Raw genomic sequence first — 14,406 nt, forward strand, 5'->3', positions numbered from 1 at the left:
GGATGGAGCCTCGGATGGGCGGGGCTTAGGGAGGGAACTCAACCAGGTATGATAACATGGTATCCACTCATAGAAACCACCATATAGATATCAGTTGTAATTCTGGGGTGCCTTCAGGGCCCACGTGGAGATTGGCAAATTTACATCCTGTAGTAAATACTTCTAAAGCGATACCATGGCACTGACTCAGTTATTCTAGAAAAAAACATCTACCTCATTTATCTTACACAGTTATTGTGAAATTTCAGAAGAACATTTACACTTGAGGAGGGGGGCAGAAATATGTAGAATAAACACTAGGAACAAGGGGAATACTTTGGAAATACCCAAGCAAATTTGAAAAAATAACAAGTTGGAAGCAGCCACATTTGCCACTGGTGAAAATGTGAAGAAGGGTCTCCTTTGGCTGTCAAAAGGCTATGTTGGGGATCATAGTACCCACATGAACAAAAGCCATGTAGAATGGGGCTGTGGCCTGAGGTTGACCAAAAATGCTGGCTGGGTCCAACCCCATGTTTGTGTCTTCCCTGATAGACCTCTGTAATGTTTCCAAATATTTAACAATGCCAAGCTTTAAAAAAAACCCTACAAAAAATCCTCACGATTATTTCCCAAAGTGACTACCAGAGAGAACAAAAAGTGTGATTTTTAATGCTTTTACACCATGAAAACATGGATCCTTTTAGGCAGAAGAAAACTTCTGCAGCAGACCTCTCTGTATTTCCTTTTCCTCAGTACAAATTGGAACCTCTTCAACTTAGCACGGAACACCAAATGGAGAAACAAACTGTGAATTCACATTAACAGAAAACTCAGCAAGATGTGGAACTCAAACACAGATGGTTCACTTCAGATTAAAAGGGTCAGTGTTTTGCCTTCTCTTCTCACTTTGCATTCTGGTGGATAATATTTATCAATCACATTGCTTTTCTAAAAGGGCTGAAATATGACACGCAGAATCACTACAGAAAGCAAGTAGAGCCAACAAGCTTCCAAGCCAAGCAGGAGAGCAACTCATCCAGCAATCATTCCTCATGGCAAATTCATCCATGTTCAGCACATGATCAGTTGAGTATGTTCAGTACTTGTTGACAAGTTGGAAAAATGTGGTATGGATTCTAGTTTGGATTGATAACCAGTAGAATGGTCTGTCATCATCTTGGAGAGGAGTGACAAATAGAATGGATCTGTCCTGGGCCTTGTGTTGTTCAACATATATCCATAAATAATTTGGATGAAGAAACAGATGAGGTACTTATTAAAATTGGAGATGTTACTAAACTGGAAGCGGTTGCAAAGACAGCAGAAGACAAGAATCAGAATACAGGAAGATCTTAACAGGCTGGAAAACTGGGCTAAAATGAATAAAATGATTTTCAATAGTGAGAAATGTAAAGTTCTACATTTCCTGGTATACTTCTATGTGAAGGCTATATTGCTAGGATAGCCTTTACCTTGTGGGTGCTATCTTATAACAATGGTAAGGGTTTTTTGTAACAGGTCCAGTCCTTTGAATGGCCTACTAGAATATGGATAAAGGACACCTACATTCATTGAATTTAGAAAGGCATGGAAGACAGTTTTATTTCAGTCAGCATTTTATCAAGGGTAAATTGGTTTGGCAGATTTAGCTGCATTTTTAATCTGTGTGTATTTATCTTGTTAATAGACTCAGTGTGTGTGTATGTGCGGGCCCTGGCAACATATTGCACTGTTAACTGCCTTAAGTCTAAGGATATAAGGAATGAAATGAATGTTTGAATAAGTTACAGTTGCCGTTTTAAAAAAGTAAACTCCAACCAAGTCAATAAGAAATGTAAGTTGTTATATTTCTCTTTTTATATTTCCTTCACTTGTATCTTCTCCTTTTTAATTTCCTTCATTTCTGAACCACAAACGTGCCAGAAATCTAAAACTATGTTTAGCAGGTGTACAATTTTTTTCTTTTCTGCATGTATCCAATAGATACGTGATCATTTAACAATACCCGTCTCATTTTCAAGATGCATTAGTTGTTTCAAGGACCATTTATTACGCATTCCACTTATATAATAATAATCATTTTCACAATCTTACATGAAACAGATGCGTCTACTCTTAAATCACTAATTATGTGAAGAGTGCAGTAAGGGGCAATACAATACCTTTTAAAAAACTATCGGATTGATTTCCTCTTCCCCCCTAAACAGATCTGCTCTGGCAACTCTTGACTTTGTAACTCAATGATGTAATTATTTTAGGACCTAAGAAAATAAATTTATTTGCTTTTCAAGAGGAGAACTGAAAATGTCTGGTGTATATGTTGACTGATTTTAGGAGTGGATTTGAGAGAGAGAGAGAGAGAACGCTCAGATAAGAAACCAAACACCAACCATGAGTCGCTCTCAAGATTCTCTTCTTCATCTCCTCTTTGATGGTAAACCCTAGTTTGTTGTTACATTTGAATCCCGTAAACCACAATGACACAACAGTTCACAAATCCGGTTTGCAAAGCAAACACGAGTCCTCCATTGCTGCTACCGAAGTAATGGAAAACTGTGGCTTTCCATAAACCACAAATGAAATGAAGGAATCACAGCACATGAGAAGAGGTAGAGTATACAACCCAAGGTTTAGCTTCCAAATCTTATGAATGCAAAGCACAATGATCCAAATTACTAAGGATGAGGGGAAAGGGGAAGGGAGACAAAGTGTGAGAGTCATTTATTTGACCTTTTAGATCCCAGCATGTTTTGTGATGAGCTTTGTCAGGGTATCTCAATCAGAAACTTCTCTAATTCCCATCCTGAACAAATTACCAAAAGGAGCCAGCAATAAAAAAGAAAGTAGCAGAAATGCTATGTGGCATGATACTGAATGTATGCCTATTACTAAAGCATGGCCCATAGTTGATATACTATGGCCCTATGACTCATTTTTTATTTGCTCTTCACCATGTCTGTAGCTGTCCATCTGTGTTTTGATGCCGGGGAAAGCACTATACCTAAGCAAACTTGCACTGTTAAGTCCTAATGAATATAGTATTTGATTCTTAGTTCAGTAAGTAAGAACATACTTGTATTAGGTACATAACAGGAGGAGTTAAGAAGAAGAGTTGATTCTTACATGCCACTATTTTCTACCTGAAGGAGTCTCAAAGCGGCTTACATTTGCCTTCCCTTTCCTCTCCACGCAATAGATAACCTGTGAGGGAGGTGAGGCTGAGAGAGCCCCGATATTACTGAAGAAGAAGAGTTGGTTCTTATATGTCACTTTTCTCTACCCGAAGGAGTCTCAAGGTGGCTTACATTCGCCTTCCCTTTCCTCTCCCCACAACAGACACCCTGTGAGGGAGGTGAGGCTGAGAGAGCACTGATACTACTGAAGAAGAAGAGTTGGTTCTTATATGCCACTTTTCTCTACCCGAAGGAGGCTCAAGGCGGCTTACATTCGCCTTCCCTTTCCTCTCCCCACAACAGACACCCTGTGAGGGAGGTGAGGCTGAGGAAGCCCTGATACTACTGAAGAAGAAGAGTTGGTTCTTATATGCCACTTTTCTCTACCCGAAGGAGGCTCAAGGCGGCTTACATTCGCCTTCCCTTTCCTCTCCCCACAACAGACACCCTGTGAGGGAGGTGAGGCTGAGAGAGCCCTGATATCACTGCCCGGTCAGAACAGTTTTATCAGTGCCGTGGCAAGCCCAAGGTCACCCAGCTGGCTGCATGTGGGGGAGTGTAGAATCGAACCCGGCATGCCAGATTAGAAGTCCGCACTCCTAATCACTACACCAAGCTGGCTCTTTAAGAAGGGGAAGGGAGATTTTACAGTATGAAAAATGTAGGCTGCAAGGAACACATTAACTCAACAAAATAAATGGAGGAGGAGAGCTAAAGAAACAAAAATGGGGTGAAGGCAATATTGGACACCCAGGCTACACAGAAGATGAATTACCACTTCTCAGCAGTTGTTGCTTTCTACTACCACATCATAGTTGTCTGTTCTTCTAGTTTATACTTTGAAGTTGTACCTTCTCACTGGATTACAGATTTCTTGGAATTAACATCCTGCCTCCAATCCATTTGTGGAAGTGAAGACTTTGATATACGTGGGAACTTTGGAAAGAGGAAGGAAATCTTCCACACATTCTGAAACTTGGAACCTATTGTTCCTAAGAAAGAGAGATGGAGGCCCTATCAATGCTTAGAATTTTCATTCAGAAAATTTATTCCAGGCTCCAATTTGTAAACTTGCTCATATTGCAAGTAGGTTTAAATGAGATTCCTTTCCCTCCCCTTCACTGACTTTTGCCTTAATCCCTTTTAGAACTACTTGAATGCCCACTGCAGACTCCTCACAATAATGACAAAGCACTCTTCTGAATCCCTTTGCTTCCATAATAACTGCACACAAATTGAAGAGCACTGAGAGTTAATAAAGAAACACAGATGCCTCAGCCATCAACTATCTTCCCACACTACTTACTCGGAAGTTGGTTGGCAAATGATCAGCCAAACCTTCTGAGCTGAGCAGCAGAGAGGGTCTGTTTGGACTTTGTTGTATTCTTTTAATCTTTGGCCAGTTTCAAGCAGAAGTTCTTTAATGATGCGAGCAAGCAGATGGGAGTGACTTGTATTTCCCTAAAACTCAGATAAGTAAAATAGCTGACCATCTGCTATCTTGAAATGACGTTATGGGGGAAATCAGTTGTGGAGTAGCTCCCGACCATGAAACAGCTCCCGACCATGAAACATGGAGGCAAAGGACAGGCACAGAAATGTAATGGCCTGAGTACAGTAAATCAATGATATTTACCGGATACTGTCTTTGGTCCCTATCAGTGGTATGCCTCAGAGATCAGAGGGGACAAAAAATATTCCACAAAGCTTCAGGGGTACGACATGCTAATCCCTAAAATACATACTGCCAGGACATCCTGTATCCTTGCACATTCTCCATGCTTCGGTCCTAAAGTTCTCAGCCTCTAACTTAGATGTAGTGTTCACCAAGATGGCAACTATATCGGTTGTGATGGTTCTGACTGCCAGTGGAGGGAGGTGTCACAAAATGGAATTATCTAAATATTGTTGTTATTGTTTGTTGATGTGGACTACATCTTCTGCCGTGTGCCGTAAAACAAAAATTATAACAGACATGGTGTACGTTTTCTCACCTTAGGGACTGTGGCAGGAGATAGTGGCAGCAGAGCTGAGAGGCTCAGAGTTGGGCCTTGGAGCTCTGCCAGGGTTTCCCCCATCCTCCCAGGCCCATCCTGCCCTTTGAAGACTCAAAACACCTTTACTGGCATAGCAGGCCAGTAGTCCAGGCAAAGGCAAAAGGCATAGGGTCCTGAAGCACGCAGGGCAGGTGAGTTGAGGTAACTCATGAGCAAGGCAAAGTGAAGGCACAACAGGCACTACATGTTCACAGCCAAGTTCCTAGGTCATACGTGGAGTCATTAACTTTACAACAAAAGCAGGTTTGGTACAAAACCAACGTCAGAGTCCAAATACAGTCCAAAGGGTCCGCTTCATGAAACAGAAGCAGAGCCAGCAGCAGCGAGGTCAGGAGTAATTTGATATGTTGCTTCCAAGCCAGTCTCCCTGAATCTCCACCCTTTATATCAGAGATGTCCATCTTCAGCTGGATTGCATCAAGCAGCTGCATGTGCAGTACCCCTCACTATCTAGATCCAGGTGTCTCTGGGCTGCTAATTGCACTTTGCCTTCTTTCCAGCATGCAGTGACAGACCCTCCAACATGTTCCAGTGGCTCTGGAGACAGGGGAGGTGAGGCAGATGATGGAATACTGCCTGGTTCTGAGCCATGGGGCTAAACAGCTGGGTCACTGCTATCAGATTTTGAATCATTATTAGGCAGGGGAGAAGTAGCTTCCTACAAGAGGCTGTCTGTATCTGGTTGCAACTGAGACCTCCCTCACTAGCTCATTCCTCCTCCACACAGTCCTCTGCCTCTTCTGGGTTGACAGAGCCTGGCTGATTTACAATACTTAGCTCATGCCCATCATCACCTCCCCAACCTATACAGCCAGTAACCGAATTCAAGGTGAATTACTGCGGTGCTGCTGCTGCTGCTGGGGTGTAGCTTGTCCCAAGTATATCCAAGAGACAATTTTTCCCAACTAGATCCAAGTAGAAGAATAAGAAGAGTTGGTTCTTATATGTCGCTTTTCTCTACCCGAAGGAGACTCAAAGTGGCTTCCAATCGCCTTCCCTTTCCTCCCCCCACAACAGACACCCTGTGAGGTGGGTGAGGCTAAGAGATCCCTGACATCACTGCTTGGTCAGAACAGCTTTATCAGTGCCGTGGCGAGCCCAAGGTCACACCCAGATGGCTGCATGTGGGGGAGTGCAGAATTGAACCTGGCATGCCAGATTAGAAGTCCACACTCCTAACCACTACACCAAACTGACCAATACTGGCATTATGTGTCTCTTGCTCAACCAGTTTGTTGGCAAATTAGTATCTCCATTGGTAGCATTTTTCCAGCACTAAGGCTAAAATGGTTACCTACCTCTGATCTAGGCCATAGTCAGAGGCCACATATGTTTACTTTTTAATAAAAAGATGACACAAGATTAACTGTGACTTTCCCCCGAGTGAAGTGTCTCCTAACGGCCCAAAGACAGAGTGTTCTTCTGGTTGACCACTTTTCTCAACCTGAAAGCAAGTGATTCAACAGAAATACAAGTGCTAGGAGTTCTATGGATCCATGGCAATACAGAGAGCTGTACACTACAAAAAATTTGTGCACCCTTGGAAAGCGAAAGGTTTCTCCAACATCTGAGACACAGATAATGAACATAAAGACTGAGAAACGCAACCATAACTTTTACAATGAATGTCTAGAAAAGGACACTTCGTTCCCGCACTCTCCCTCCTGGCCAGATCAAGAAACAGGAAGTTGGAAGGAGCTGCTTGGTGTTCTCTTGGCAATTGCCTGAGCTTCCACCCAGGAGACTCTTCCCTGTTTCTGTTAAGAGTGTAAACAATTCTCAGTTGGAACATTTCAGGCCGTCAGAGATTACTTCAGTTGCTTTCCTCCATGAAATGTAGCTGATGGGGATGGAAGACACATTTTTGCTATCAACACTGTGCACTAAATTAAAAAAAAATCCCTTCATGTAATTTATCCACGGCGTATTAGTACTTTCTGTGTGCTGGCAAAATGTGATGCAGTCCTCAACAGCACAGGAGAATTCCTGGGAGAGCGCAGCATGATTAAATTTATCTTTGCATATATTAATGGGTGATAAGGATACCATGACAATTTTCAGTTTTGATAATCTGCTTAGAAAGCTTGGGTAAATTGGGTGACATAATCAAGAAACTTGGCTAGGATACGGCAGGATACTTTAAGAGCTTTTGTATTAGCGCTTATCCAGGAGAGGAATTTGTAGCAAACCAGTTTACAAGAGTGCTGACCTTGGATCCAATGTCAGAGAAAAGGACTATGCTAACTGAGCTCTATACTGGATTCCTTAAGAAAAGCCACTGAATACCAGCCAGTGTGCTATTGTGGTTAGAAGTTTAAGACTACAATCTGGGAAACCCAAATTCGAATCCCCACTTGTGCCATTGAAGCTACCAAAATTTGTGGGAGGGCATGAGCTTTCGTGAATCACTGCTCACTTCATTGCTAAGAAGAGTCTCCAGTCTGATTTTCCCTTCACATATCTGAGGACATGGCGCTGGAAAGCGCATCTGTAACCACTATGCCACAATTCCCAAAGGTCAGTCCTCTCCCACACTCAACGAACATTCCACACCACAGGTTCTTGACACCCATATCTCCACACCCATGGCCTCATTTGCCACCATGCCACCACAACCTCCCACACAACACACACATTCAACCCCATGCCCTTACAGACTGGACAGCTCCTCCCCCTTCCCACCGCTAAGCTCTAGTGCCCGCTGTATTCCCGGATGTAACAGGCTTTGCCCATAGTCTGAAGAATAATAGTGTACCTATTACTAGGTATTGTTCATATTTATTTTAGTATGAATCATATAACAGACTGATCTGCACCAGGGACTTTAACAACTATAGCCAATTGTCCGTGTTCAACAGCAAATGTATATACTGGTTTTATCTTTAAATTGATTTTTATAGGCTTTTCCCCATAAAATGGCTCTCTTTTGTGAAATAATTTGTTGGTTCTGTGCTGCAAGAGAGCTTCCAAGGGTTTTTCACCTCTACCTTTTACTTTTCAGTTATGGTGGACCTGCCTCATTTCAGAACAGCAGTAGGAACGCCTGGGGCAACCCCCAATAAATCGAAGTAACAAATAAACAAACAAACACACAAACATTGTGTAGTGATAAAGAGCAATGGCCTCTAATCTGGAGAACCATGTTTGATTCCCCACTCCTCCACATGCAGCCAGCTGGGTGAACTTGGACCAGTGACAGTTCTATCAGAGCTCTCTCAGCCCCACCTACCTCACAGGTGTTGAGGGGAATGTAAGGGAAGGCGATTGTAAGCTGCTTTGAGACTCCTTCAGGTAGTGAAATATGCCCCAAATAAAACCAACCATTCTTCTTTGTCTATTATTCCAACAATGCAATCCTAAACAGATTTATACTCTGAAAAGACCACTTACTTGAAAGGCCAGCTTTATGTTGATCAATCATTCCCTGCCCACCCACAAAAGAAGGCACACTTATTATTGCTTTTATTGCTACTCACTTGTTTATTCGGGTCTTGTAGCACAATAATAAACTTTACTTGTAAATGGTAAATTAAAAGAGCCCCTGTACTAGGTATGAGGGGGCCATTATTCATCTTCAATTCATAAAGTCCTGCCTTTACAGCATGCAGTAGAGGCGTGCTCAGTTTGAGTGACCTTGTGAGCTTTTAACATCTTCCCCATATAATCACCATTTTCAGGATACAAGGTCTCATAATCCATTTGCTATAGATTGGTCCAGAGCACTGGATTTTCTGGTCATGTACCAAGAAATAATAATAAAAAAAAGAGTATGCAGAAAGATTAATGTCCAGCATAGATAGATAGATAGATAGATAGATAGATATAGATACAAACAAATATACATACACACACACCAGTTTCTCCTCCTGCTCTGAACCTCCCAGCTCCAAACTGCCACATATACAGTAGTTTCTTTCAGTCTCATGCCTGTACATTTTTACCATCACATCCACAATCTTCTTTTCTTTTTTCTTTGCACCAAATATTGTGGCAGGGAGGAAATAAAAGAATGCCGTTCAACCAACAGCTCTGTAAATGTACCATTGCATAATAATCAGCTCCCTGCTCCAGAACTGTCTGTTGATTATATAATTGGGACACGAATACAGATGTTCATATTGAGGAGAGAACAGAAACATAAGGTCTTTACTCTCACCGTTCCATATTGGTAACTGATGGGGGGGGGAGCAAACACCCCCTCCCCCCCCAGCCATTCCAATCACCAATTCTATAATCAAGGCCTTTGCCGAGATTAAAAACCAAGTAAGGCAGTTTCATTCACAGTCAAGCCCAATAAATCAGAGAAGAGAGTCAAGAGGAGAGCATTTCAAAAACGTAACCTTGGCAACCACAAGGAAGGCAAAATGCTCCAACAGAACTTATGCTCATTTGCTTTATCTGCTGTTTCCTAAATTGAAACTGCAAAAAAAGGAGGAAGATGAGGAGCACAAAGTAATCAACACTGAGATGCTTCAACTCCAGAGGTATTCAAACAAACAGGTGTCTCAGAGCATGTTATGAACATGCAGCTGGCAAATAAAAAAACAGACTGTTACTTGACTACCCTTCCTTACAAGATTGGGAGGGGTTATATGGGTCAAAGCCAGCTATTAAGTCTCTCATTTTAAACCATTTATCAGGTTTAGGGTTTGCTTGTTTTTAGCACGTGCTTTTCAAGACTCACTGTATATGATAATTTAACCCCTCCCAAAAGCCAGCCTGGATACAAAGGGGTGTTAACCATTCCAAAGATGTTTGAATGTGTGTGATCATGCTTTGGGGCCATGATTCAAAATGCTTCTTGGTTTTATGAAGATTCTGTGCCACATCATAGCCATAAAGCTCCACAAAACAGGATTAAATACATGTTAATCACTACAGAAATTAACAAAACCCGGTAGCAACCGACACTTGACCAAACCGACAGCAATAAATCACTGAACAATAAAAACAGAAAACAATAAAAACAGAAATAAATAAGAATGCTTTTTCTCTGCTGTGTTTGAATCAGTTTGTCTGCAGGTTGCATACTTTAAAATAAAAAAGTTTGGTTGCTTGCAGAAAACATGAAATTGGATCACAAACACAGATTTTTAAAACTGCTTTTTCTGCCCCCCTCCCCTTAATACCTGCGTGTTAAACAAACAAACAATAATTTTTAAAATGTCATTTCGGTTCTTCAGAGTTGGAGAGCTGCATGGCTTATGTAACTATTATGGGCTTTCCCATTTTGCTTGACTGACTTTAATATTCAGATGTACATCACAAAAACTGGTGCAGGTATGTTCTTGCACTATTTTGCCACTCTTTCATCTGTTCACCTAATCTGTAGGACAGGACATGAATCTCAATTTATGAAAGAGAGTGGTTGTTTTTTTTCATTGTCTCAATCTTGCATAGGTTGGGCTCCTTGTCTCTGTAGCATGTCCCTTTATGCCATAAGGTTCCACTGGACTTCTACATTATCTTATTGCAGCGTGGGAACCGTTACTTGATTCGCTAAAGGCTGAGCAGGAGCACTATCTGAGCATGTGCGGCCCTGCTTCCCTCTCCCCTCCCTCCCACAAAACGAAGCTTGCCGGGCTGAAAGCTAATGGTCCGCTTTTGCGGCCAATTTGCTTGCGGCCTGGGAAGTTTCTTACTGCGGAGGGGAGGGGCGGCGAGAGGGAGCCGCGGACCACCGGCATAAAGGACCAAATAAACTTCATAGGACAGAACTATGCCCACTATGCCCAGAAAAACCAGCATATTTATGCATTTATAATTGCATTTGCTGAAACAGTGGTTCTCATGCGATGATCTAAAGACAAATTACACTACTGATTTGCTGAAGGGAGACAGTTAAATGAAACAAATCAAATAATATCCTCCAATAGGACACTGAGGCTAAGCCCTCCGGTTCTATATCAGCCATCTTCCAACACATGGATACTTTTCAAGGACAACGCCATGTTGAATGCTTACTTGTTCCACCGCAATTACTGCATTTATTTATTTATTTATTTAACTTTTATGCCGCCATTCCCTTAGGCTCACCGCGGTTTACAAGATAAAAAATTGCAATAAAACCCATGGTTTAAACCATTAAAACCAATCCACACTATTAACGTTAGGCAACAGGCGAGCACTAACTAACCCGACTAACCCCCCCCCCCAAAACCGCCCCACGTTAGCCGAGAGACATCAGGTTGCTAATATGGGAGTGAGGCAATCAGATCATTCAGCTGAACCCAGGGTGCCCAGATCTAATGTTGGGACCGCTCACTCTGGCCTCAACCATATGCCTGGCGGCAGAGCTCCGTCTTGCAGGCCCTTCGGAAAGCTGTTAACTCCAACAGGGCCCTTAGCTCTTCCGGGAGCTCATTCCACCAGGTTGGGGCCAGGGCCGAAAAAGCCCTGGCCCGGGTCGAGGCAAAGTGAACATCCCGAGGGCCTGGAACCACCAGTAGGTTTGCACAGACAGAGTAAAGGGTGCAATTTAATTTAACACTTCAACAGGTTGGATGATTCCTCATCAACAGAAACATTTGATGTTTCTACAAAGAACTTTTCTAGTGAAGCAGATAAATACCGAGTCTGCCTATAATGTTTAAAGAACATGTAAAGATACTGGAGTTAGAAATGTATAACCAAATGTCCGACTGTATTCCAAAGAGAAATTTCTGGCCCTAAAATGCTTCCTTTAAACTGAGAATATTATGTGTCAATTTTTACATTAGTTTTGCCAGGCATCAAAAGCCAGCTGGCAGCTGTTGCTGGCATATGGCCAGAAGTAGACTAATCTCGATACAACTGTGGCTAATTTAGAAGATGTTTTTAAAAAATGGGATCTAATTTGCAATACTTTGATTTTAAGCCATTCGAAGTAACCCACTGGACCAGCAGGATTCACATCCAGTAGTACCTTAAAAACAAGATTCCCAGGGCATAAGCTTTGGGGAGTTAAGCATAAAACAGTAATTTTGAAAAAGTCAACATCGCTCAACAAGAGCATGTAAATTCATCCTTGTGATCAATATAGCAAGTTGCTCATCAGAGTTGTCCTAGCTAAGCAAGATCTTTGCTACTGAGCATGATCAGGTTCAAGTTCACAGAGAAAAGAAGGAATTCAACTTTCCTTCTTTCTAAGGTTGCTAAGCAGACACCAGCAGGAATAGGGTGGGGACATGGAGGGCACCAGCAATGACACTGTGATGTTACTTAAGAAAACCAAGAGCTGGGCAGAAAATCCTTACAGCAACTCTACCTCTTGCTCTACTGGAGGAAACATTTCCATATTTTCATTTTATGCTTGCTTGCTTCATAATCAGAGCAGACAAAGGGTAGGGAGACAATGTCATAGTTAGGGATACATTCATTCTTTCAGTCATGGATCCCCAGGTAAGCTATCATCTTCCCTGTGGCATTGCACAAACATGCATCTCAGAAAGGGACAGCAGATTCGGTGCTAAAAAATAACTTTTAAAATAATTTCTATGGCTGAAAAAGCCCTATCCATATTTACCCACAGGTCAGCAGGCTGGCTAGGAGTTTGCATGATGTTGGAGATGGAGCAACCCCCCCCCCTCGTATGCCCACCAATAAGGCTAGGACTAGGCCAGTTGGCTCCAGCAATGTCTGCAGGGTAGGAACAATTCTCACCACACCCACATGGCCCACAATTCTCTTCCAATAACATTGGAGGGGCATGGCAGCAACAAAGTGGTGGAAGCAGTCAGGGAAGGTGGGCAGAGTGAGCCCAGCAGACTCACCTGCCAGGAACTGTATATAGGGGAGTAGGGAGGAAGCCCAACCAGCACATACAAAGATGGTTGGCCAGGATGACAGCCACAGAAGGAAAATGGAGAAAGGCAGTGGCAGGAGATGCTGACTTCCTGTTTTGAAACTTCAAAAGGGGCCAATTAGATAGGTAAGTACAGAGGAAGGGCCACTGGTTCAGAAGCCAGGAGAGAGCCAGACCCACTTCCAGGTATCGGTAGAGGGTTGGGATGACCCCTACCTGCAGAAGAGCTTTTACTAGCAATAACCCCAAGGCAGTCTGTGAGGGCAGGCCCCGCTATGGTATGAACCAAGGGCTGGTTCATACCAGTGGAGGATGAACCAAGAGCTGGGGAGACAAGGCTAAGGGTGTTATAACCCCCCCATCCGATTTGCTAAGGCACATGTGGGGCATGCCAAAGAAAGATGAAAGCTGGAGGGACTTGTTGTTATGTGCGAAGTCGTGTCCGACCAATCGCGACCCCATGGACAATGATCCTCCAGGCCTTCCTGTCCTCTACCATTCCCTGGAGTCCATTTAAGTTTGCACCTACTGCTTCAGTGACTCCATCCAGCCACCTCATTCTCTGTCGTCCCCTTCTTCTTTTGCCCTCGATCGCTCCCAGCATTAGGCTCTTCTCCAGGGAGTCCTTCCTTCTCATGAGGTGGCCAAAATATTTGAGTTTCATCTTCAGGATCTGGCCTTCTAAAGAGCAGTCAGGGCTGATCTCCTCTAGGACTGACCGGTTTGTTCGCCTTGCAGTCCAAGGGACTCGCAAGAGTCTTCTCCAGCACCAGAGTTCAAAAGCCTCAATTCTTTGACGCTCGGCCTTCCTTATGGTCCAACTTTCGCAGCCATACATTGCAACTGGGAAGACCATAGCCTTGACTAAACGCACTTTTGTTGGCAGGGTGATGTCTCTGCTTTTTAGGATGCTGTCTAGATTTGCCATAGCTTTCCTCCCCAGGAGCAAGCGTCTTTTAATTTCTTTGCTGCAGTCCCCATCTGCAGTGATCTTGGAGCCCAGGAAAATAAAATCTGTCACTATCTCCATTTCTTCCCCTTCTATTTGCCAGGAATTGAGAGGGCCGGATGCCATGATCTTTGTTTTCTTGATGTTGAGTTTCAAGCCAACTTTTGCACTCTCCTCCTTCACCCGCATCAACAGGCTCTTTAGTTCCTCTTCACTTTCTGCCATTAGAGTGGTATCATCTGCATATCTGCATATCTGGAGGGACACATGCCCCAAATAATTACCTCCCCCCCAAGCGGGGTATAACAAATGGGCAATTTTTAAGTGTTCTCTAACAATTCTCTTCCAAGTCGCTAAATCTCTTTCAAATGAATCACTAAACTGAATGAATTACCTGAAAGATGCTAGAAATACTTCCCTCTTCCCCTCTTTTTCTTTCTGCAGATGAAAAGGTTTTGATGC

At 42.9% G+C, this 14,406-nt stretch overlaps 1 protein-coding gene and 1 long non-coding RNA gene across 27 annotated transcripts in view; one reads left to right on the forward strand and one right to left on the reverse strand.

Moving 5' to 3' along the window:
- Positions 1-2,763, forward strand: part of LOC143831744 (uncharacterized) — a 37,439-nt gene extending 34,676 nt beyond the window's left edge. Inside the window, exons 3-4 of the long non-coding RNA XR_013228953.1 lie at positions 736-862; positions 938-2,763. This is a non-coding gene — a long non-coding RNA (uncharacterized LOC143831744). The remainder of the gene's footprint in view (positions 1-735; positions 863-937) is intronic.
- The window catches only part of MAGI1 (membrane associated guanylate kinase, WW and PDZ domain containing 1), a 566,279-nt gene that overhangs the window by 263,484 nt on the left and 288,389 nt on the right, over positions 1-14,406 (reverse strand). The window lies entirely within an intron of this gene.

This window comes from Paroedura picta, chromosome 3 (assembly GCF_049243985.1).
Source record: "Paroedura picta isolate Pp20150507F chromosome 3, Ppicta_v3.0, whole genome shotgun sequence".
NCBI classification, from domain to species: Eukaryota; Metazoa; Chordata; class Lepidosauria; order Squamata; family Gekkonidae; genus Paroedura; species Paroedura picta.